The sequence below is a fragment of the Chiroxiphia lanceolata genome, chromosome 2 (assembly GCF_009829145.1).
Source record: "Chiroxiphia lanceolata isolate bChiLan1 chromosome 2, bChiLan1.pri, whole genome shotgun sequence".
Classification (NCBI taxonomy): Eukaryota; Metazoa; Chordata; class Aves; order Passeriformes; family Pipridae; genus Chiroxiphia; species Chiroxiphia lanceolata.
The window spans coordinates 82,018,148-82,040,841 of record NC_045638.1 but is presented as its reverse complement, the minus strand read 5'-3'; the positions used below and the strand labels follow the sequence as shown (position 1 = coordinate 82,040,841).

The window sequence follows — 22,694 nt, the reverse complement described above, 5'->3', positions numbered from 1 at the left end:
TATAATTTAAATTTTCCCCTAGGGCCATGGATGTTACTGAGACATTAAAAATAAAACCAAACAACAAACCAGCAGACAGTCTGGACACACTGTATTCAGATTGCCTGTCAACACTAGGGAAAAAGGACACAAGACATCTAACCAGACAATACTCCTCAGATTATTTGAGCATTAAAAAGCCCCCAAACCAGTAGTTCTCAATCACCAGGACATACCAGCATCAGTCAAGAACCCAAACCAACAAGCTTATCAGCTTGTTACTTATTTTTGCTGCTGGGCTGATTACTTCAGGGTACTGCAGCCAAAGCTGCTACGCACAGGCTGGAAGAATTGAGTCTAAGAGTTGGGAAGAGAAGGAAGTGGGAACTAAAGGGGCAAGAGGAAGGCTGGTTAGCAGGGAACCACTGCTCGGCATTGAGCAGTCATTACAACAGGAGCACTCCCCATCCTCATGACAAAGACCACCCTTCCCACCAGGGAAACAGGGTTGTTCCTCTAACTAACGCTGCTGAAGCCCCAGGCCATGGCACAAAGCACTCTCCTTGCATGGCCCCAGGAGAACGGAGGCAGCAGCTCTGTGCAGCCAGAGCAGCAGTGCAGGGTCTTCTACACTTCTACAGGCTTTAATCTCCCCTTACCTCGTGCAACTTCAACTTCCTTGCAGCTGAGCCAGTGGCCAGCCAGTGAGCTGCAAGGCAGCTCTGACAGAGCAGAAGGAAACCTAACATGATGTGCTGCCCCAGCCAGCACAGGGAGCCCAGAATCAACAAATTAACTGAAGTTATATCACTCCTACTTCTAGCTTTAATTAAAGTGGGGTCTAAGCAAGAGACATTTTATTTCCTACCTTTGAAACCAGGCAAATCGTTTGGGTTTTAGTGAATGACTGAACTGCACGTTACATGAATGAATTTAATGAAGGACAAGTCTTATTTTAGGCTACCCCATGGAACCCAGATTTATTTTTTTAATCATTACTCTATAACTGATTTTACCTCAAGGTGACATACCACATTTTGGATGAGGAATTTTTTTTCCTGCAACTCTAAGAATCTGGTCATTGCAGGAATAGCATCAGCAAGGTCACAAATTTCTAAGGTGTTTTGGCCAGCTTAGACATGCAGCTAAACGGGAAAAGTATTTCAGAAGGAGTTTGGAACAAATTTACAAACAGGAATACTGGTGCTTGGAGCTCTAGATGGGGTCTCCAGAGACAACAATCTGCATTCAGCCTTTCCATCCTCCCAGGTCCAAATTTGTCCCTTGTTTTTTAGCTTGTGTTTAAGTTTTGGCAGGTGTAAGAAGAATAACAATCCTGACATCATCTCTGAAGAACATATTCATTACTTTGTGTGGCTATTACCTGGGTAGGATTTGCAGAGGGCGCTTGGACCAGTTCACACCCAACTCCCAAGCAGAGACAGAAGCTAAACCTGCCCCTGTGTTTGAATCAGACACATTAGGCACCCAGTGCCTCACCAAACTGGCTCTATGCAGGGGGTTCTAGAGGGAAAAAAAGCAAAAAAGCTTGACTGTAACAGTTTTAGGCAACTGCAGTAGAGGTTGTCCATCACTATTTCCATCACATTCAAGCCCAGTTATGACACTTAATTTTAAACACTAAATGTAAATTATAGTTTAAAAAAATCTTCATTATTTGACTGGTTCTGTGTAATCACTTGTGTGGGTGACAAAGACTAGAAGCAGAGATTTGCCAATTTGACTAAAAGAGCTGAACCATAAAGGGCAAGCCTGCCCAGAGCATTAACAAAACACTTCAGTCCTAGTCTCATCCTCCATCTCTCCCCCATGCCTTCCCAGCCAAACCACTCTGAGCAACACAAAAGCAGTCCCATGATTAAGTGAATATTCCTACAGCTACAGGACAGCTTCTTTTGGTAGCAAAACACAGCTCTGTGCAATCACTAAAGAAGAGAAATTATCACCTATTTTAAAAAACCACAACTTTTAATTTGTAGGAGTCATTCCATAACAAAACAAACAACTGCAACAACAGCCACACAAATAACTTTTGCTTCTGCATGGTCAAACGCTCTGGGTCCTCCATTCCTTTTAGACTGAAACTGCACAGCAGAATTGATGCATAGCTGAAGATAATGCTTGCAATGCTAAATTTGAGATCTTCTGTTTCAGTGACATTGTCACGATCTCAGAGTCTGCTAAAAATGAAGAAAAGCGTTAAGAGAAATTTTTTGCTCTGTGAAAAATGGATTTTCATGTTACAGCATGAGACCAATTCTTAATACCATAAAAATTTACCTCAGTCTATTTGACTGTAGCAAGGAATTACAATTAGCAAATCAAAAGAACCCTGTTTTCAAGGGTAAAAGCTTTTAATTACACACATAACAATATGGAACTATTAAGATTCTGTTTGAAGTCAGTTTAACATTATTTTTCAGTGAGAGGTGGTGGGTTTTTTTCTAAATCTGAATTGACCTGTCGTTCCTGCAACATCACATTTACTGTAAATGTAGCTTTGAGAGTCTCCAAACTACTCACAGCATTTGGAAAATGAAAGCCAGCAGTGAATGCTGCCAGAGAGTCAGGGAGAGCAAGGCCGCCAAAGCAGAAAGCTATTTCAATATGATTTTCACAATTCTAAGGACTTGGGTATAGCGAGCAATCTCTATTAGAAACAAAAAGCTCTGAATCTTTGCATTTGGGAAGGCCTTGTTAAACAGAGGCGAGGTGACAATGGTTTTGGCGCATACGGCATAGCAGTGCAATCCTACCTGTCCTGAACACAGCAAAGAAACAGAGCAGAATTCAATTAAAACAAAATAAATAAAAAGACAAGTCATTTTGCTCCACGAACAGGTGGATAAATAACGCGTATTTTTCTTTGTAGATAAGGAACCAGCATCAAGACAATTTTTGCAACAGGCAGTCCAATGAAGAAATACAACTAATGTTTACTGAAAACACAAGAAAAACAAACATGTAATTTCTGCCACCGCATAAATTTGATTCATAGAGGAGGCTATACAAGAAGAGCTTGCCATTCTCCATCTCTACAGCTACAGATGATCTCGTGCATAAATGCAGCAAACGACAACACCTAGCAGGTGACTTGATATTATGTGTTTGCTCAGCTGGTTTCTTAAAAAGTAATTTTCTCAGCTGCTTCTGACAATGTTCCTTTGGATGCAAAACATTTCTCTTTCCAGGGTATTTACGGAAATTCAGTCAGTTTCTAAATAGCTACACTAAATAAATAATAAAAATAAACTAGTAACTGGTGTCAGAGCTCCTCAAAATTGAAGTGCTGCTTTCCTAGACCAATTCCAAGAATGTTGCAGCTGCAAGAAGGGGTAGCATCAGGAATCTGGTGTGAAAACCACGTTCCTGTTCTCCAGTACAACTGTGCCAGCCCACTGAGACCTTCAACTGTCGCTGCTAAGTCACGCCTCAAGCTGAACTGTCACTAGGAGGTAGCAGTGCTCATCTTCCGAGATTATGACAACCTAAATGGGAAACACACTTTTCCTACAATCCAGCATGAGGTCTGGTTGATACTTCTCCTGTTCGAACTACAAGCTTCCCAACACAGTCACTCTGTGAGACAGCATCGCTATAAAGGTGTTGGAAACAGATCCCTGAGGCATGCGCGCCAGGCAGAACGCCAGGCAGTCCGAAGCCTGATGTTACAGTTTTGTAATGCAAACAGGAGAGCTGAGGGACTGTCACTGCTTTTCATTATAATTCTACTATCATTAAAGCTTTGGCACTGAAAATTCAGTCCAGGGTAAAGACTGGCAGGCAGAAAAACCATGCCCACATCAAGAATGGAATGCTAAATCTAAAACCACAAAACCCACAAAGGCGCAAGGGCTGAGCCTGGGGCGGCAGGGGGTGTGCGCGTACACGTGTGTGCGCACTGGAGAGGGGGACAATGGAGAGTGACCAAGAGAAAAGCTGAAAGAACAGTCCCAAGACACCAGGGCAACATGTAGATATGTATACTTTCTGACCACATGACAATCTGTGTATGACGGACTCAAAACTATTTGTGAAACAAAGAGTTTGTTTCTTCAAAAGGCACAAAGGGAAATCTTGCTCTTCTAGCTCAAGACACAGAACTTTCTGCCATAGGTATAAGCAAAAGTACATGTACCTGGGCTCCTGAAATACTCCTGAGACAGTCCTGCAGGGGAAAATGGACAGCACTGCACCAACAACTGCACTTATTTTATTTTATGCAGTAACTTGGAGGTATTCACCGTTTTAAAGCAAGCTAGATGCAATGCTGGAGCACGCTCAACAAAGGGTTCAGATCTCAAAACTGACCCCCTCCGGGGCTTGTCTGAAGTTCTGGTTTTTCAACCTTTTTTTGGCATGGATGATTTTCAAGTAGGAGGCTGAGGAAAGACTGCTGGCAAAATGCCTGTCTCTCCCTGCTTGTACATGTGCCAGGGAAGGACTGTATGGCACTAGAACGTAACTAAATCACACAAAAATCGACCCAAATACAATTGATGAAGTGGGTGCCTGTGTTACTCCCTTCCTTACTTGTTTTCCAAGCAGGGCAGATGTTTTAGAGCTTATGCAGTGCTTGGCTTTCATTCCCACCTCAGTGGCCTTCTGCATGCTCTCATTTGATCTGCGTAATCAAGTTATCAATGAATACATTACATTAGAACAGCACCATAGGTTTAGGCTAGACCTCTTCTCTGGCAGCCAGGAATCTACATCTTTCCCAAATTCCTTTCAAATTACAGAAATATTCTCAACATCAGTGTGACAACGATGCAATCCGGACACCTTTTCTGGGGGGGAAGGGAAGATTAAGAACTGAGACTTGCAACACAGGATGGGTGGGGAATTTTCTCTTCCTATTACTGGTCTCAGTAAAATCTCATTCTGTTTACTCCCCAGCTTAAACCTGAAGTCTTATTACATTTCACTAAATAATCCCACATTATAATGAAGCAGTTGGCTTTCCTGCCATGATTGATAGATTTTTTTGCAATTATTTAAGGAGAAGGCACATAATTACATACAGCTGGATTAGGTTGATCAAATCCTTGTTAGTGTCTGTCAATATACACGTAATAAGACAGTGTGACATTAATGTAAACTAATTTAAATGCAGAAATTTTAATTAAGACTTAATAAAATTACAGACGGAAAGAAAAAGGTTTTGCATAGTCTAACCAAATACAGTTTTCCAGCAAAGCCACCCTCTAAACATAATCCTATTTTGCCTCATCAGTTCTGCAACACTGGCCCTTGCACCACCTATTTATGTACTCTTATTTACGCCTCTACTGCCAAGACTTTCCACCAGCTCAAAAACTCAGAAGCAAAATGATGTGGAGCCATGTGTGTAACAAAGTCCATTACGAGCAAGCCCAGGTAGTCAGAGAAGGATGATCTCCGAAGTTCCTCTGCAACATTCAGCAAACAGCTACCGATCAGTACCACAGTTCAGCCACTGTAAACTACAAGTGACCTCCTCTTATAGCACTTACCAAGATCAAAACATGACCTTCCCCTATGCAACAGTATTCACATTGACCCTTCTCATTTAGTCCTGTACAGCCTTCTTTTCCACTCGGGTTGTTTTTAAAGCAACCTGCTATATTCACAGTGCTCTCAGAGACTCACCAATGATACATGATACTCCATTAACCCAGTAAGATTAATTCAAGATACCAGCTTCATTCCCTGCTGAATTTTTCCAAAGGTAGAGGTGCTCGTGCATTGGCTAGGTTGTCTTTTTCCTGCGACTCATAAGCACATGGATGCAAGTGATTTCCTAACCATAGGTAAAATATATTAAATGCTTAGTATGGCACACCCTTTCCCCCTTCACTCTGTGATAATGACTCACTTGTTCTGCATGTGCACATGTGTTATCACCACTTCTAACCTGGATGTCCTCACTGTTTCTATGCCAGCCATTTTACAAGACAGTAACCAGATGAGAAAGGTGCAGGAGCGACACCGTGCCATTGCAGACCTTGTCTCCACCAGCAAGCGCGCCTGTGTTTTGCTATTAAAAAGTAGTATCGTAGATCTCACATGGGGCAATTCACTGCTCCCCAAAGCACTGATTTTCCCACACTAAGACTTCCCGGTATACTCCCTGCCAAATGAAATCAATTTGAGTATCTCATTAAAGAAAAAAACATTGCAGATTTTGATCTATTTTTATTAGTCTGCCAGTTGAGCCTTCTGCTCTAATCTGGTTTACTTGACAATTTGTTAGCTGCTCTGCTCAGCCACTTCTCTGCAGAGGTCCTACAGTATTTCAAGAATTTTAGAAAATGCTGGACAACATACAGGATCCTCATCGTGGCCTTATCCGAAAGTCAACAAAAATTCCGAACGAGTCCATTTCACAAACACAGCAAAGAATTTTGTCACAGCACAGCAAGGTTTTGTCAGCTGGGGAAAGGAGAAAAGGGAACTAAGGAAAAACTTGAGAAACGTAAATGCTACAAAGGATTACAGTGCAATCTCCTGGAAGATATATTAAAACTCAATACCGTATTAAAATTGACGAAAAAAATTAAGCCCTCCTCTGTTCAATCTCAACCCTCCAAAGCTCTTGGCCAACCTCTGCATGTTAGAGACAAATTGCTGTTAGATAACCTTTTCTGAACAAGTCTATCACTTATTCTAGTTTATGTTCGTTTCCTTTGGCAGCACGCTATTTAAGTCATCCTTCTAATCCAGAGCCTCTGGTAATTTTTCTTTTCTGTTCTATGGCAATTCTTCAAAGCATCATAAAGGCAAATTTAATAAGCACCTCAATTTGTATTGCTTTCTATTTATAATACTGCAAGCACCTGCTGCTGCTGAGATCTAGGCACACATCTATCTTACTCTGTATAGATTGATTCAGATTAATCTTAATAGTTTCATATTTTAGAGCAATTTCAAGAAACATTGCTCCAAGTTGCTGAGTAGGTTGGTTGTGGGGAGTTGGTTTTTTATGTTTGGTTTGGGGTTTTTTTGTTTTTGCGGGTTGGGTTTTGGGGGAGTTGGGGGTTTTTTGTCTTTAATGTGGGGGTTTTGTTTGTGTTGTGGTACAGTTAGTTCTTCTCCCACCCCCTCATTTTTATTAAGATGCTGCTGACCAGCTCTTAAAAATACGACTTATTTTACTTCATTGTTTATATCAGTCACATTTGATATGTGTATTATTATATATTATTTTACTGGAGTATTCAGTTGTTCCCTGAACCCCTAACAGTGGAAGTCAAGTCAGCAGTGGGGCCCATGGATGGTTTTAGGAACTGTGCACGTGCAGGGAACAGGTGTTTAAAGGTTCCTACCCATGATCCAGGGTTTGAATGTAGAGTTTGAATCATGTATTATTTGACCTTCTCTCAAAACAGGGACATATTAGTTTTTAATCTTATCAAAGTGCTTGTGAACACCAAGTGACAGCTAAGGCTGCATAGTGTACAAAAGTTAAGTCCTACGTCTGACCTTTCAGAGGGGCTGAGGAATCATGTCCTTAGGCATCTCTTCAGAGTCAGCTTTCCACAGCTTACAGACAGAGAATTAATGGTTGCACTCTGGGCTGTGGGCATCCTGGTATCTACAACATCAGCACCAACTGCCCTTGCTGTTATTTCCTTTAACAAGATGACAGATAGGAAGTTTAATGAAGGGGGGGGGAAGGAAAAAAGAAAGTTATGATGCAGTGTAAGTAGGTGAGCAAGGCAATAAAGCCCAGACCGAAAGCACAGGAAAGCCCCCTCAGCATGCAAGAAAATGAAAAGAAAGACAAACCAGTGCATGGGAGAAAAACTGCATGGAAGTGGAATAAAGACTGAAAGAAGTGGAAGAGTCCATCCATCAGAGAAGACAGACATCAGTGATCAGCCTCACCTCTTTACTGTGTTTCTTTGCTTTTAGTGGCTGACAGCTGAGGTTTCTACTTCTCATCCATCTCCTACGTACGTATTTAGGTGTGATATAGCACACTCCTCCACAGCCAGTCAGGAGATCTCATGGAAGACTTCACAGGACACTCTGTGGACAATTTAATCTCAAGAGTGACTCTCATTCCCTTAAACTCCTACTCCAGAGGCTGTGTGCCTCTCTGCAGTATTTAATATGGGCTTCATAGGGTAGGATTTTAAGTGTTCCCTTTAAAAACACCCATTTTTCTCATTGCTATTTTTATTCACCCCAATTGTGCCAAGATGGCTGTTAACTTCATGACAAAAGAATGTTCATAAATGTGTAAAACAAAGTTTTCAAAACTGTTTTTAACTGCATTTGTTCAAAGATTAAGCAAATGGAAAGGCTCAGACACAGAAAAATGTCATTGTAAGGTACTCAGGATTATGCCCCCCCTCTTACTTATCCATCAACAACAAAAGCTCAATACAGCCATTATCTTGAGAATCCATAGATTTTTAATTTTCTATTACAAGCGAGATGACGATACAAATTTCCTCAGAAAATAAACGAGGCACAGAGAGACCTGACATGTCATTTATAAAGAGGATATGCCATGTATCTTTCAGCCTCTGGCCGTAGCTTCCAAATTAGTGTCCCAAAACCTCTGCAACCTTCATGTATTCTCATCCTCTTCCACAATTACTTTTTATCATGTGGGGAGGTTTTGAACTTTTGCAACAGCTATACTGAGTAAATCAGCTATAAGAAGACATGCTATCGATAATCCAAGTTGATAGCTAATCGTGATTTCTAGTCTTTCATGCGAATAGGACAACTTAAAATGGCAAACATTGCTCTATCTACTCATCCATAAATTAGGAGTGACAATAGCATATTATTACTCATTCGCTCGGAGCATTTGTTTGGCCCTGAGAGAACTGGCTTTTTTCCAAGAGCTGGCAAACATTGGTTAATATACACGTAAATGTTTTATTTCTCTTGGAATAGGCAATTTCACAAAGTGAAATACAGAATTAAAGATGACCCTAGTTCTTCTGCTGATGCCTGCCTCAGCTGCAGTGCTGCTGAAAGCCTTTGCAAGCTTTTTCACATGAAGTCAACAGGGAAAAAGCCACCTTTTCTTTTCAAAGTAAGACAATTTTGCAGTGGAAACATGAAAGCTTTTATATAAATATTAATCACCGCAGTTGTTCTGGAGTTAAGTGGATGGAGACTGGCTTATATAAGGTTGCAGTAGTGAGTTGGTAATAGTGAGATGTACTGAAATGGTTTTGCAAACACTGCTCCAAACAGGCTGTTCCTCAGTACAAGAACTACGGTGCGAGAAGTAGATTATAGCAACCCCAGTATTTAATCTGAGGGTACTATAAAATAGCACTTCACTCCTAAGAGTGAAGAAGTGGCATTTTGTCCTTTGATGTTCTAGTGCAAGTGTAAAGGAAAAGGAAAATGTTCATTTCCTCGAAAACTGCCATTAATTTGAACTGGGAGGAAGAAGGGAGACTAAGAAGAGGGATAGAGGATCAACACAGAGAGGCAAATAAACCAAATATCTGGACAGAAAACAAGACAGTGGTTTCACGGAGCCTCTTACTAACCAGTCCAAAGCCTAAATATTCTAAATAATGCCAAGTGTAATGAACCCATACTCCATAGCATGGGCTCTCCAAAACCTGTGGGAATCAACAAGCACGTTCTGTGCATTTTGAGGAGAGGACAATACACAACACCTGCAAAAGGATTGTCAGAACCATCTTTTTCCTACAAAGGGCTAGAGGTATCAGATCTGCTTATTCACCCTATGATATAGGCCATCAGCCATTGCTTACCCCTCTGTCCAACAGTGAGATTTCTTTTCACAAATTATCCAAGACTTGAAACCAGAATTACAACCAGAAAGCAGATTTTTGAAAAAGGGAAGAGAGAAGCATAACCTTTTATCTACTGTGCTGTACCATATGTATCATCTCACTTTCCTTGAGGGTACGCTGCAGTTTCAGTCAACTGGGGATGCTAACAACAGGTCAGAGTTTTTCATAAACCTCTAGACAGAAATGACACAATATTAATATCTTTCACAATAGCAAGTTTAGAATGAAATACAAAATAAGGTACAAAGCATGGCTAATGCTAACTAACTTCCTGGAACCCACAAGCAAAAAGCATATAACAATTAAAAAAAACCCTCCAACCATCATAACAGCTGCATTCAAAATTCCCCCTCTTTGAGTGAAAGGAAAGAAGGAAGATGAACAAACACTGATGGGAAGCAACTACCAACAGATGACACCTTCAAAAGACAGAGGACTACGTTCATATGGCAAGAGCTGATGAAAAGTTCAGTTCCCATTTGGCAACTTGTCTCGATTGCTATTGCAGTTCTCCACAGGTTTCAGCCAGGTCTCTCCATGGGCATGAACTTCTATGGATATGGAAAGGACACCAGGTCTGTGTTTTATAGAGATAAATACATAAAGGACTACTGACATTAGAATTGCTCTTCCTCACATTCTCCATTTTAACAGGAAAATGATTTAGACTTTACAAGCTATTACATTAACTAAAGCTACTTCTGAAGTATTTTTGATATTTACTTCCCAAAACTATATGTTTCTTTTTTTTTTAACCTGCAGAAAATTACCACTGGAGCAAGCCCACTTGACACTACGTTGAAACTTGAACCTATTGCTGCACTTTTCCGTGCTGCTTTCACGGAAAGCCCCCTCTCCCTCCTCTTGCCTGCTGCCGCATACATAGCACTTAGAGAGATCTCACAAGGAAACCTGCTGAAACGAAGGGCGACACAACAGAACAAGACGGTGCTGGCTTCAACTCTGAAGAGGATTTTAAAATTTATTACAGGGTCTCACTTCGACACTCAGTGTTGTACGTGGCTGAAATGAATACCCATGCCTGGCGGAACTGCAAGGGAAGGCGCCTCTATAAAAGGCGACAGCACCATTACCAGATAAGCCACCAGTTAGACATCACTGATTACCACACTGGACAGAGATTTTAACTCACCTAGAGAGCAGACAGCTTATCGGATTTCCTAATGGGCTTCTCTCAGTTTCACTGGGGCTGATGCATTCTGCATATAGGATTTGGAAAGAGATTTTCCCCTGAATAGCACACACCATTCTACTAAAGCATTCTATTATCACCTTGGCTTATGCTTATATAAAATACCAGATGGAAGTTACATGAACAGTCATTAAGAGGTTAATCATTAAATTCAAGATATGCCAGGGCAGCCAACAAAGCTGACCTCTTGAATAAATTGAGCTCGGATAAAGGTAACATTGATTTTCCTAAAGAGGTTTCATTACTTAACTCTAGATTTGTGATTTCTTTTGAGAGTAAGAAGTTAAGAGCTAATCCAAATTTACTATTTCTTTTCTGCCCAAAGAGAAACCAACTCATTTAAAATGCAGACAATATGATGGACCGACCTCCCTTTCACTGTTCTCTCCCCTCTGAGAGAAACTGAACTTCCACAGGACTTCAAACCTCAGGTAAGAGGAAGGAACACACAAAAAAACCCTAAAAACTTTAAAATAAAGCAGTTCATCTTTATTCTACAAGCTTTTCCTCCAGCACTTAAAATCCAATGTGTATTTTCTTCCAACTACTCTTATCTCTGTATTGTTCTTAAAGCTTTCCTAGAAAGGAGGTTTTTTAGCACACAAGTGAGAAACTTTAATTTGATGAAGGGATGGGGACTGATTGTAGCCCAGAGTGAATAAAAAGGTAGAAGGTAAACATTTGGATACATTACATGATCCCAAGTTTGTCTTTCTAACTCTGATGCTCCTGTTTTCATATTTTAAAAGGTATTAGAATCAACCAGCTAACTATTACAAGCTATATCATTAATCAAAGACTTATCTCTTCCCCTCCTTCAAGTATAATAAGGATCATCTATAAGACCAAAGTGATCCCAGTTCCCCATTTCCCACAGGTACTCTAAAATATTTACTCAGTTATGTAAATACTGTTTTGACTCACATCTTTAGGAATGTGAAACCTACTTAGATCTATGAACAAATTTAAGAAAAAGCAAGGAAGATGAGAGAGACTAAATTATTAATTAAAAATTGTAAACTGTATATCTTTTACAAGGAAAGGGACAATTTCTTATGCTCCTATTTTGAAAGCCTTGCCTCTTTCATAGTTAAGCAAAGTTTCCCCAAAGCAGGCATGACCTGCATTCATTTGGAATTTTTATGCAAACTATGTTGAAATAGGAAATGGAAAGTCAAAAAAGGATATTAATTTGTGGGATATATACATCCTAGAACCTTGCATGTATTTCTTCAGAGAGCAGGAGCAATAAAAAAAAATTTGCCATGAAAAAGAAATAACAGCAGGTAAGAATGTGCAACATGAAAGGCTTTTTGTTTAAGGTCCCTAATGTCTTACAAATATATTAAAATACTGTGTTAGAGCACCTGAATTTCACAGAATTACTTCAGAGATGGCTCCTGTTGCAGCAGTTTCTGCTGGAATATTTCACTCTGGCTGTCAGCCAAATCTTTGCTATGCTGATGCCAAATAAATGATACCCAATTTCAACGACAGATGCTGTTGTGTTGACACATAATTGATACGTTTATATTCAGGGCTCCCTGGAATTCTAAAACAGCAACACTTTATTCACAGGAAATACAACTGACAGCAGAATTCAAAGGGACTTGTATAGAGCTGGTGTCGCTACACTGCTGGCATTGTGAGACTGGAGGGATTGCTAACTATGCGGGGTGGTCAGGAACAGTGTAGACCACAAATTTTCCAGGGCAAGGGAAAATATGGAGAGATGGCCCAGCAGTAAAAGTTAACTTGCTCAGCCAGAAACCTACTTGCTCAGAGAAACAGGAAATCTAAAAGTTTTCAACACAAGTTGCATATCCCTTTCCTGCAGAGCTTACAACTGTGCAGGAGATGGAAGTCAGAGAAACAACACAGCACTGAATAACAAATATGTCCATAATCTCCTTTTCTCTTTGACTTCCTTGGTTTCCTAGGCAGGAAACAGATTACCAACCTTTAAAAATACATTTACCAAAGGTATGTTACAAAGAAAACATTATATACCCTATTGCTTGCATGTTCACTCTCCTGTAGACAACTTGAAATAAACTTTCATAAATAGCATTTATTTTGGAAAGCAACTATATCCCTCCTCAAGCTTAACATGCCTTTGGCATCTAATGTAATTCTTACAGGGAAAAAAATGCCAATGACATTACAATATATGCCTACAACCTGATTTTTTCCTGTTTTTGTAACACAGTATCATATATTTTCACACAATGAGTAAAAACATTCATGGGATAGAAATATTCAGCAAAAGGTTCATACCCATTCATTTCATAAGAAAAAAAACCCAGCAACAAATAAAATTTGGCATGAAATATAGCAACAAATAAAAACCATGTGGAAAAGTTTTCAGTCATTTGTCCAGACAGTATATGCTGTTCAATAAACATGCAATGTGGAATATTCTGCCATGATGCTCTTTTTAATTAAAATAAGGTTAAGCTTAAGAATACTTTTGAATTGCACTATATGGGGATTATCAAATACATGCAGTTGAACAGGACTCACTAACTGGAAGTCTTTTCAACCCCTGGGAAACGTATTTTGTTGACTGTTTCTTAGACTGTATTTTAGAACACTGATCACAACCCAGAAAGCTTCTGCAGTGTAATACACTTCTGCTGCTTCTGAGGTCTTATCTGGCTCTCAAATACTGTCTGTGCTTCTCTACCAGCTCCACAGGAAAGATTTCTTCCTCCAGTCAACTCTTTCCTTCCTTTATATGAAAAAGGGACTGATGTTAATTCTTCAGACTTTGCACACTGCAGCTCCTTCCTTTAATTCTTCCTCTCCTGTGCTTCTAAGGGTTGCTAAGGGCAAAACTGTCAGAAGACCTCTCTTCACACTGAATCTCTCCTTCAGGAGTGCCCAGCACGGAGAATACAAATAAAGTTATACGGGGGGAAAAAATGCATTTATCATCAAAGCTCCTATCTCTCAAAACCCCAAATTTGTCATTTAGTTCAGTAACATGGGATATGTAAAATATCCAGGTTTATATCCTTGCAAAAGCACAAAGTAGTTGAAAAGGTCAAGGAAGTGCATTAAGTAAGAAAGCTTTAGGGACCAGTGGGTTCTTTTCACTATTCTGAGAGGCACCGGGGGGGGGGGGGGACGGACCAAAAATAATCTTTGCCAAAACATATCTAGAAGTTAAAAGCTTAGCACCAACTGCACTGCTACCTTCTTCTAAAAACCCCCAAAACATCCCAAACCAACCAAAAAAACCAACCAAAAAAACCAACACCAAACAAAAAAAAAACCAACTCTCAAAAAAGCCCATCCCAAAGAAACTGCAGCCCTCACCAAACCCCACTGAAGTTTTTCAGTCACAAAGGACAGCTAGGATTGACCTCGGGCATTTGGGCATTGCAAGAACATATACAGAGAATCATAGATTGGTTTGGGTTGGAGGGACCTGAAAGATCATCTAGTTCCAAAGGAAAAACATGAAAAAATAGCTAAGCCAGCTGTCAACAGCTTTGATTTACCAGAACCAGTCATGGGGTATGACAGGGTGGAACACCACAGGCAGACCCAAACTTCCTCACTCCTGTTCAGAGGGGATGAGATGCAAACCAGCTCCAGATGCTGTGCCTGTGCTAAAGAAGGCCAGTCTCTCAATACTGCATTTTACACTGAGTACAGCACCGAAATAAAGCTCGAAGGGTTACAGACAAGATCCTACTCCTCTCTAATTATTTGAAAGAGTGGGCAAAGAAGTGTCAGTCAGTCTGCAAGGCAGAGTACAGTTGTACCCTCTTTGTGTTAGGAGGGGCACAATTAGTCCAGGAGGAAATCAATGTTAAGATATACAGACCAACTTGAATATTTCTATTTGTTACTGAATTTGCTCCAAAGATTTATTCCTACAGTTTTCTTTGGGTGTTTGGAACTCCCCTTACTCCGCCATTAAGCACATGCTAAATTTAATAACTTTCTGTTATTAACAAAGGCAACCATTTGAAAAGTCAAATGGATTCTACTTCTATTGGCTTCTACATTTTGTTCTGTTTGGAAACAAAACAGAAAGGTCTCACTTTCTCCCATGCAGGAAGGCAGTGCTATCGCTGGTAGACATGGGAAAAAAACCAGTAAAATTATTTTATACAAATATTTCTGTTTCTCTTCCTCACTTTATAAAGCAATTTAAAAGCAAAACAAAAGTGTGTTTGTTGGAGATAACTGTACAATGAGTTCAACATCCTAAATAAATTATGAACAGAAAGAACTAAGTCACCTTCAATTTTTAGAAATATAAAAGACTTAGCAATAGTTCAGGCAATCAGATTTCAGATCAAATCTTACAGACAGTTTCCTGTACTGTTAAATATCTCTCTTACAACTGTAGGACTTAAACAATGGAGGGAAACTGCTAGCTCTGCAGACTGAAATAATAATTCAGCAGCAAGAAGCAGCAGCAGGACTTCTGAATAGTGGTATCAAACTCTAACATTAAGGCAAAAAATTGACATGCAGACTTTTCCTCTATGCTAAAGTACTTCATCACAACTCCAAGTCTCCAAGCCTTCAAACATACTTCATAGATTACAATAGTATAACTACAAGCCTCTCCTTTCAGTAAACTTGAGTGTTTCTGATGCTGTGCAGCATCAACACCGAAACCTCTCAAGCCTCTTCAGACACATGTTGATCCTTAGTTTCTGTCCTAAACTACTCCAGAGTTTAACTGTATGTTCCTCTATTCAAAGTAGGCTGCATTGTGAAGGTTGAGTTGATGGCCAGACTCAGCATAGCAAGTGTACTAGTTTGTCCAAGCAGACCTAAATTTGCAAAAACAAGCAACCAGAGGTGAATTTCCTGAACCCTTCTGTGGCATGACTGCAAGCTCAGAGCCATATTTTATACTGGCACCAGTATCATCCAATAAAAGGCTCTGGGATCTTCCATCTTATTTGTATCATGACAGCCATGTACCTAAGCTGTGTTTGAGAGTGCATTTTTATAACTAAAAGCTGTATCCTGCTCTTTGTTATCCTTCTAGCTGGGTGTCAAAGTACAAGATCTTTCATGATGCAACAATGCTATTGACACATAATTACCAGTAAGCAGCCATGCTAAGAATAAACATTTGAGAGGCAAAACACTTCAGTGAGTTTTAATAACAAATTTATGTAACATACCTCCCCTCCAGACCTGATACCAAGCACTGCATCATGGTCAGAGAACTCCTTTCTAAATATACAAACAAAGCCAAGGTGTTGGACAAAACCAAACAGACATCGGGTGAAAAAGCAGTGAGACCAATTTATAAACCCAAAGCAGTCTGAGAAGGAGATGGGATATACATCCTGAGGTTTGGTACATCCAAGTCATGATTATCCATAGCTCTACCACGATACAAAGCCCAAAATCAACATGACCCAAACACAAGGGTTTTATACTTAGCAATAATTAGTAAGGCTCCAGGAGCCTTATTAGAGACTCATTGAAAGAGCCTATCTGAAGGCAGATGGTACTTCCAGTCTTAAAGTCTCTCCAGTCATCTCCTCTAATTTAACTCTTCCCCCCCCCAACTTTACCATTACGCAACCACAGCTCTTCGACTCTTTAACTGTAGTACATCCTTACTATTCATAGCTTTTTTTTGACCTGTCTGTAGAAAAAAAAAATCACAGCTACATAAGTGTTCATAAACAAAAGTACCAAGGCAGTACACAGTCACAGTCAAAATGGATTGGATTTGTTACTGCCAGAGTCTAAGGGTTGCCCACGTAAGTAAATATAAGGCCACGTCATTCTGCACTCCCCTCACCACACCAGCTCATTTCAGCCTGGAGAAGTCATTTGTGCCTGCAGCAGGGCAGGCCACATTTCTACTCTTTCTGTGACAGAGACACAAACACATTGGTTTAGGCAGAAGCAGCTTTTGCACTGATGCTACTCTTTATTTTCCACTCTTTCTGTGAAATACAGAGACAATTTCTGAGCAAAGCCTTTCGGGAAAGAGCTTTACTCAAAATCACTAGTCCTCTGTCTAGCACAATAAGAGCAGAGAATGCAAATTAGTTTCAATAAAAGCAGCTGGCAATCAATACGAAAGGGCTGGTCTCCAAGTGTAAAACTGGTTCCTCTAAGGATAAGAGTTAAAAGGCGGAAAACATAAGAAGATGAATAAAGGATGAACAAATGTAAACAACATGGGGGGTGCACAGGAGAAAAATCTAACAATGCAATTAAAAATAAAATAAGACAAACTGACAAAGAACAGCTGGGCGTAAATAGGAAAGAAAAATACAGATACCTGTAGTGTAAAGAAAAGTATAATAAGAAAAGTCTAATGGAAAACATGCAATCCAAACAAGATAAAATAAAAATCATGAAAGGGATCAGATAAGAGACAAGCTGGCACTAAGGCTTAGGGCACGAGTTCATATTCTGTCCTGGTTCACAGGTTTTAGTAAGTCCAAAGTAAGTTTCAGCATTCCTGCTACCACACATTTGGCCATTTCGCAAAACCCTGTACACTTGTCTCCTCTGACCTTCTGCTATAAAGCAGAAAGTCAATATCCACCTGAGTGGCTCAGAACCTACCCAGTCTGCATGCAGACTCCTTTTCTAAATCCGTTTACCTCCAGGTCCACAGGCACCTGCAGAAGACTGAGAGAAGCCCACCCTTATTGTTACTACCTGTTTAAAGAAAAAAAACTTCCTCAAGGTTGACACTTTCACTGAATTTCTGTATTACTGTCTCATTTTTATAAGCCCAGTAGAGAATGCATTATGGTCTTGGAAGCAGCCTTCCCTTGCAGCTGTTATGGACAGGGGCAAATAGAAGTGTTGTAGCACTGTTAGCAACCTCCACTCAAAAGAAACCCAAAAATCAAGTGTCTTGCATACTGCAAGTCAGTGTCACAAATCACTTACCCTCCATGTTCCATCTAGAAACCCAGCTCCAGTTTCTGGTTTTATCAACATCTCCCACTGAATGCTTGGTTAACATGGAACTGTGGTGGAACTACGGTCCCTGTCTTGCATGTGCCTTTAATACTGCATACGAGCAAACAGGAAGGCAAGCAGATACTTTGCTCAGAAGCTTTTTGTCCACAAAGCATCTCACCACAAAACTACACAATGTAACTCCTTTGACCTCCAAGAATGTAGCCCCCATCAATGACGTAGCTACTTAAATAGCATACATTAATTACACAGGGTGGAAAGCAGTGTTTTGTACAAACACATGAAACTGCAGTGGAAAGTCCTGTCACCGCACACTATTTTATTTAGATTAAATTTTGACCAGCATGTTGATGGACTAGAAAGATAAGTCTCTGTCAAGTTGCTAATAAACTTAAAATTATACTTGCATTTTCAGAACTTTAATACTTTGATGGGGCATGCCCTATATTTTGAGAAATTCTACAACATTTCTAATGACAACAGGCAACAGAAACTTCTAGGTACGTTGACATCCAAAAGTGTAGAGTTTGGACATTTAAGAGAGAAAGAAGTGACTAACTTCTCTGCACCTAAAACCAGTGTACAAGACAAAAAACAAAGAAGGATGAAAACAAACAAAAAAACCCCACCAAACCTAAACAACCCTGAAATTAAACTAGTGATAGGGCAAAAGACAACAAAGAGAATACCAACACACATTTTCATTCCCTCAAGATACACGTGTGCCTAAAGGACTCAAATACCTGACCTCTGGCTGTTTGCCCCACTCAATATACAAAGCCTTGCTCCTCTGTTGCCTACAGTAATTATTTTAGGGTTTATCTTAACAAATAAAAATATCTCTCTCCATCTAAAAAAAAAAAAGGCAGGGTTTTACATCTATGAATTCATGGCCTGTCACTACTGCTAAGACAATTAGAGCATTTTAACATCATGTTTCCGTAAGGTAGGGAGCAGTTAAGACCTTTATATACTGAAAGAGATGCCCTTCCACATTAGCATGGCCTATTAGCCACAAACAGGATTAAGAGCTCAGCAAATCCTCACAGAGCCCACATCTGTTAACATAACTCTTTCCCATAATGAGCAAAAACAAAGGTAACTTCTCAGTTTTATGGAGTACTTACTCTAAAGCTGTTACTGCTATAATTAAAAAAAAAAAAAAACCACAAACAAAGAAACAAAACAAAACAACCAAAAACCAAAAAGGCAGCAACATAAAACAACACAGTCATGGAGACCACTCAGGATCTCTCACCCTGTGAAGAATAACCTCACCTGGTTACAGAACTTGTGGTCTTACAGCCCTGCCATTGCTCTGGTGGGCCTTTACAGCAATCAGCCCTGGGGAAATCTCCAGAGAAGACAACAGTCAAGATCTCTTTGTTGGACATTTCTCCAAGCATGACAGGATTTCCATAATCAGTCAAAAACTAGAGAAATCCATACTGGCATGCAACACAAATTGCACATCATGGACAACAATCCACCCATAAGACATCAATCCACCCATATATGTTTCTTTCAATCCATGATGGAGAGATTAGTACAGAAATAAAGATCATTTTATTATGGAGCACCTGCACCAAAGTAGCTGAATCAAGAGATGCCAGATCCATTCTTGAAGGGCTCAGATGGCTTTGGGAGTAGCTGGAGCACAGCTGTAGCTGTACAAGCAAAACCCAGCCCAGTTCAGCAGAGCGAATTAGCGGTCAGTTTCCTCAAACCCTGATACTACTGTAAAAGATCAATGTATCTCTCTCTGAGCGCGGTCCCTATGACAGCAGTGCTGCCTGCTGAATCTGGACTCCTGTGACTCCTCATGGAGAAATTCCCTCATTATCTCTTCACCACTGCTTCTTGGTGGGACCCCCACCACCAGGACAAGCCTTGTTGAGCTTCAAGGTGACAGGCAAAGGAGAAAGACAATGAAGGAGGAAAATTTGTAACAAAAACAAACAAGGAAACTGCATTACATTACCATGATCAAAGATTTAGTGTATAGTTTAGCTACCATCCAATAAGAACATAGGTCATATCACCTAATCAGCACGTATATCTTATATATATGCAAAAGCATTACCCTGTTCATTTAATGCATGAAAAAACATTATTTGATTTTTAAAAAGATACTGAAGTTATTTTGCTAGCATATGGATATAGCAGCAACCAGCGAGCATATAGTCCTCTCTTGCACTATTACTGCATGCACACATCCAAACAAGCAGCGAGGAGCCCGTGATCAGCTAGGGAGCACGATGGAGGGTTGTCACCTCACACAGGCCAACTTCCACCCGTGTCTGATGCTCTGGGGTAGCTACAAAGCTCTGATAGTGTTCTACAAACAGGAGGTGTGGACATGCGGCCACTACTAAACATCTTATGTCTCACACAAACCAGACCCATCAGTCTGTGAACACCAATTATATCACAAAAGCGTGTTATGTGTGCTAAGGACTCCCTAGGAGAGCTTTCCAATGTCCACCCTGGCAGCATCTGAAAATGCCCAGCTCTGCTAATGGCTTGTCTTTATTTCTGTATGTCTGCCAGTGCTGTCCACGCTGTTCTGAGCCACCATGCCTTTAGAGCCAAGAGCTCCACCAAAAACCCTCTCGAAGAGCAGAACAGAGACCTGTGCAAGTCCACGCTGGAAAAAGCGATAAAGAAACAGGTAGTTCCTACTTCTCCCAAAATATTGGGGGGTATTTGACAGCTGTACCCAAAATTCCTGTTGGTAGGTGTCCTTTCTATGTTTCCCACAAAGTATGAGGGAAACTAGGGGCTAAAATTGCTGTGACAAGGAGCAGTTCTTTTTTCTGACACCAATCAGTAAAATCAACAACAGTTAAGAACAATCTAAAGTCAATTTTCTTCTTAGCTTCAATTTAGGAGACCTGTATGTTATAAATAGACCGCTAAAAGGCAATTAAGAGAGTGAGGGAGAGCAAAAAGTTATTAAAGATGTACCAATGAGAAACTCATTTCACTTTTTTTTTAACAGGGCATCAGGGAATTCCTATAAGACTTCTAGTTCATTTGAAGGAGGAAATTCTGAACAAACCTAAAAATAATTGATAATCAGATTTTCAAAACTGAGAGAAATACGGAAATCCCGAGAGGTCTGGCCCAGGGTGGTACTGCACGGATCGATAAAAATATACAAATTTCAGGCAGGACAGGAACCACGGAATGTAAATCTCTGTGACACGAGAAAATTTAAAGCAGTAGAGAAAATAAAGCTATGAACCATTATCGACTTATAAACAGCAGAAAATAAATTTTTTTAAGGTAACCAACAATAAAGAGAACCACAAAACTACGCACCGAACTCACGTCAGCTCATCGCAGGGACAAAACACGCACAAAGAAGATACAAACCCCACGTTTTTACAGTCAGAACAGTTTGTTTCGATTCTATCCTGGGTCACCTTTCAATGCTTTCCTGAGATTTTTTTTTTTTCCAACACGCTGCTTAAACACAGGTCTCAGTCGTTTCCCGGCACAACTGTACTCGCGACTGGGAACCGAAATTAGGTATATTAAAAAAAAAAAAAAAAAAAAGGGCAAACCCACACAAATCCCGAAAGTCTTCTGTGAGTCATCTGAACAGCTACTTTCCTCGTTAACCTCTCAGCGGTGCTTCTCGGGGGCTCAGCAGCGTGGCCCGGCGGCGGCTCCCGCCCGCCCGCGCCGAGCCAGGCTGGCTCCCGGCTCTTCGCCGCGGCACCCAGCCCGCCCGCCGCCTTCCAAAACTTTCCGGGCTTAACCGCGACGCCCCGGCGGCCGGGACGGAGCGCTCGGATCCAAAGTCCGCGGGAAGTTGTCCCGCCTTGGAGCAGAGCCCGCTGCCCCGCGGCTCCCCCGGGACACCGCGGGCTCGACCCGCGCCCCGTCACAGCGCTCCCCGCCGCCCCCTTCCCAGCGCCTCCCGCACCCACCGGCCTCTCCCGGGACAGCGGGCGGGAGCGGGGCCGTCGCGCGCCCTTACTTGGAGTTGCGCTCGCCCGAGGGACGGGGAGGGACGGGCAGCGGCGGGAGAGGGGCAGACTCCGCAGCGCCGGCCGCCGGCAACTTCCCCGCTCCGCCGCCACACGTGGGGCTCAGGCGCGGGCTGGCGCTCCCCGCCCGCCGCTCGGCGCCGAGGACGTGGCAGCTCCAGCCCTCCCTCCGTCCCTCCCCGGCCGCGCCGGAGGCTCCTCCCGGCCCCGCTCTGCGGAACTCGGGGCGCCCTCTGCCGCACGCCCAGGGACCCGCCGGCCCCGAGCCGCGCCCCGGCCCCGCCGCACGCCCGGGTAGCGCGGCGACAGGTTCTCCTGGAGGGAAGCGCTGCCGGCCTGGGAGCTTTGCGAGTCACACTCGGTCCCCTCAGGTGTCGGCCCACTGGCTGTGTGGGGCAGGCGCGCAGGAGGGGTTAGAGAGGTTAAAAAGGAGGATGCCAAAATAAGGTGACATCACAAAGGTTGCCTTCTTGCAGTATCAGCAGGATGGAAGCTCCTGTTGAGTTGATCAGTCTGCGATAATGGGCCTAAAATAAAAATGGAGAGCAGGCCTCCAGGAACAGGGACTTACTGAGGAGCCCCATCGAATGCAGCCTGAATTGCTCTTACCTCTGTACCAGCAAGACCTCAAAACACCTGCAGCTGCTTCCCAGTTCAGGCTCATTCCACCAGGGAGACACTCTGCTTTCTTACTTAGGAGAAAAATCTCACTGTGTTTCTAAAACAGACAGTAGCTGTAACTGGTAGAAAAATAAAAGACCTCAGACA

At 41.6% G+C, this 22,694-nt stretch overlaps 1 long non-coding RNA gene across 1 annotated transcript in view; it reads right to left on the bottom strand.

Annotated features, from left to right (window-relative positions):
• LOC116783241 overlaps positions 1-22,079 on the bottom strand; it is a 28,135-nt gene extending 6,056 nt beyond the window's left edge. Inside the window, exon 1 of the long non-coding RNA XR_004355577.1 lies at positions 21,917-22,079. This is a non-coding gene — a long non-coding RNA (uncharacterized LOC116783241). The remainder of the gene's footprint in view (positions 1-21,916) is intronic.
• Positions 22,080-22,694: the final 615 nt, after the last annotated feature.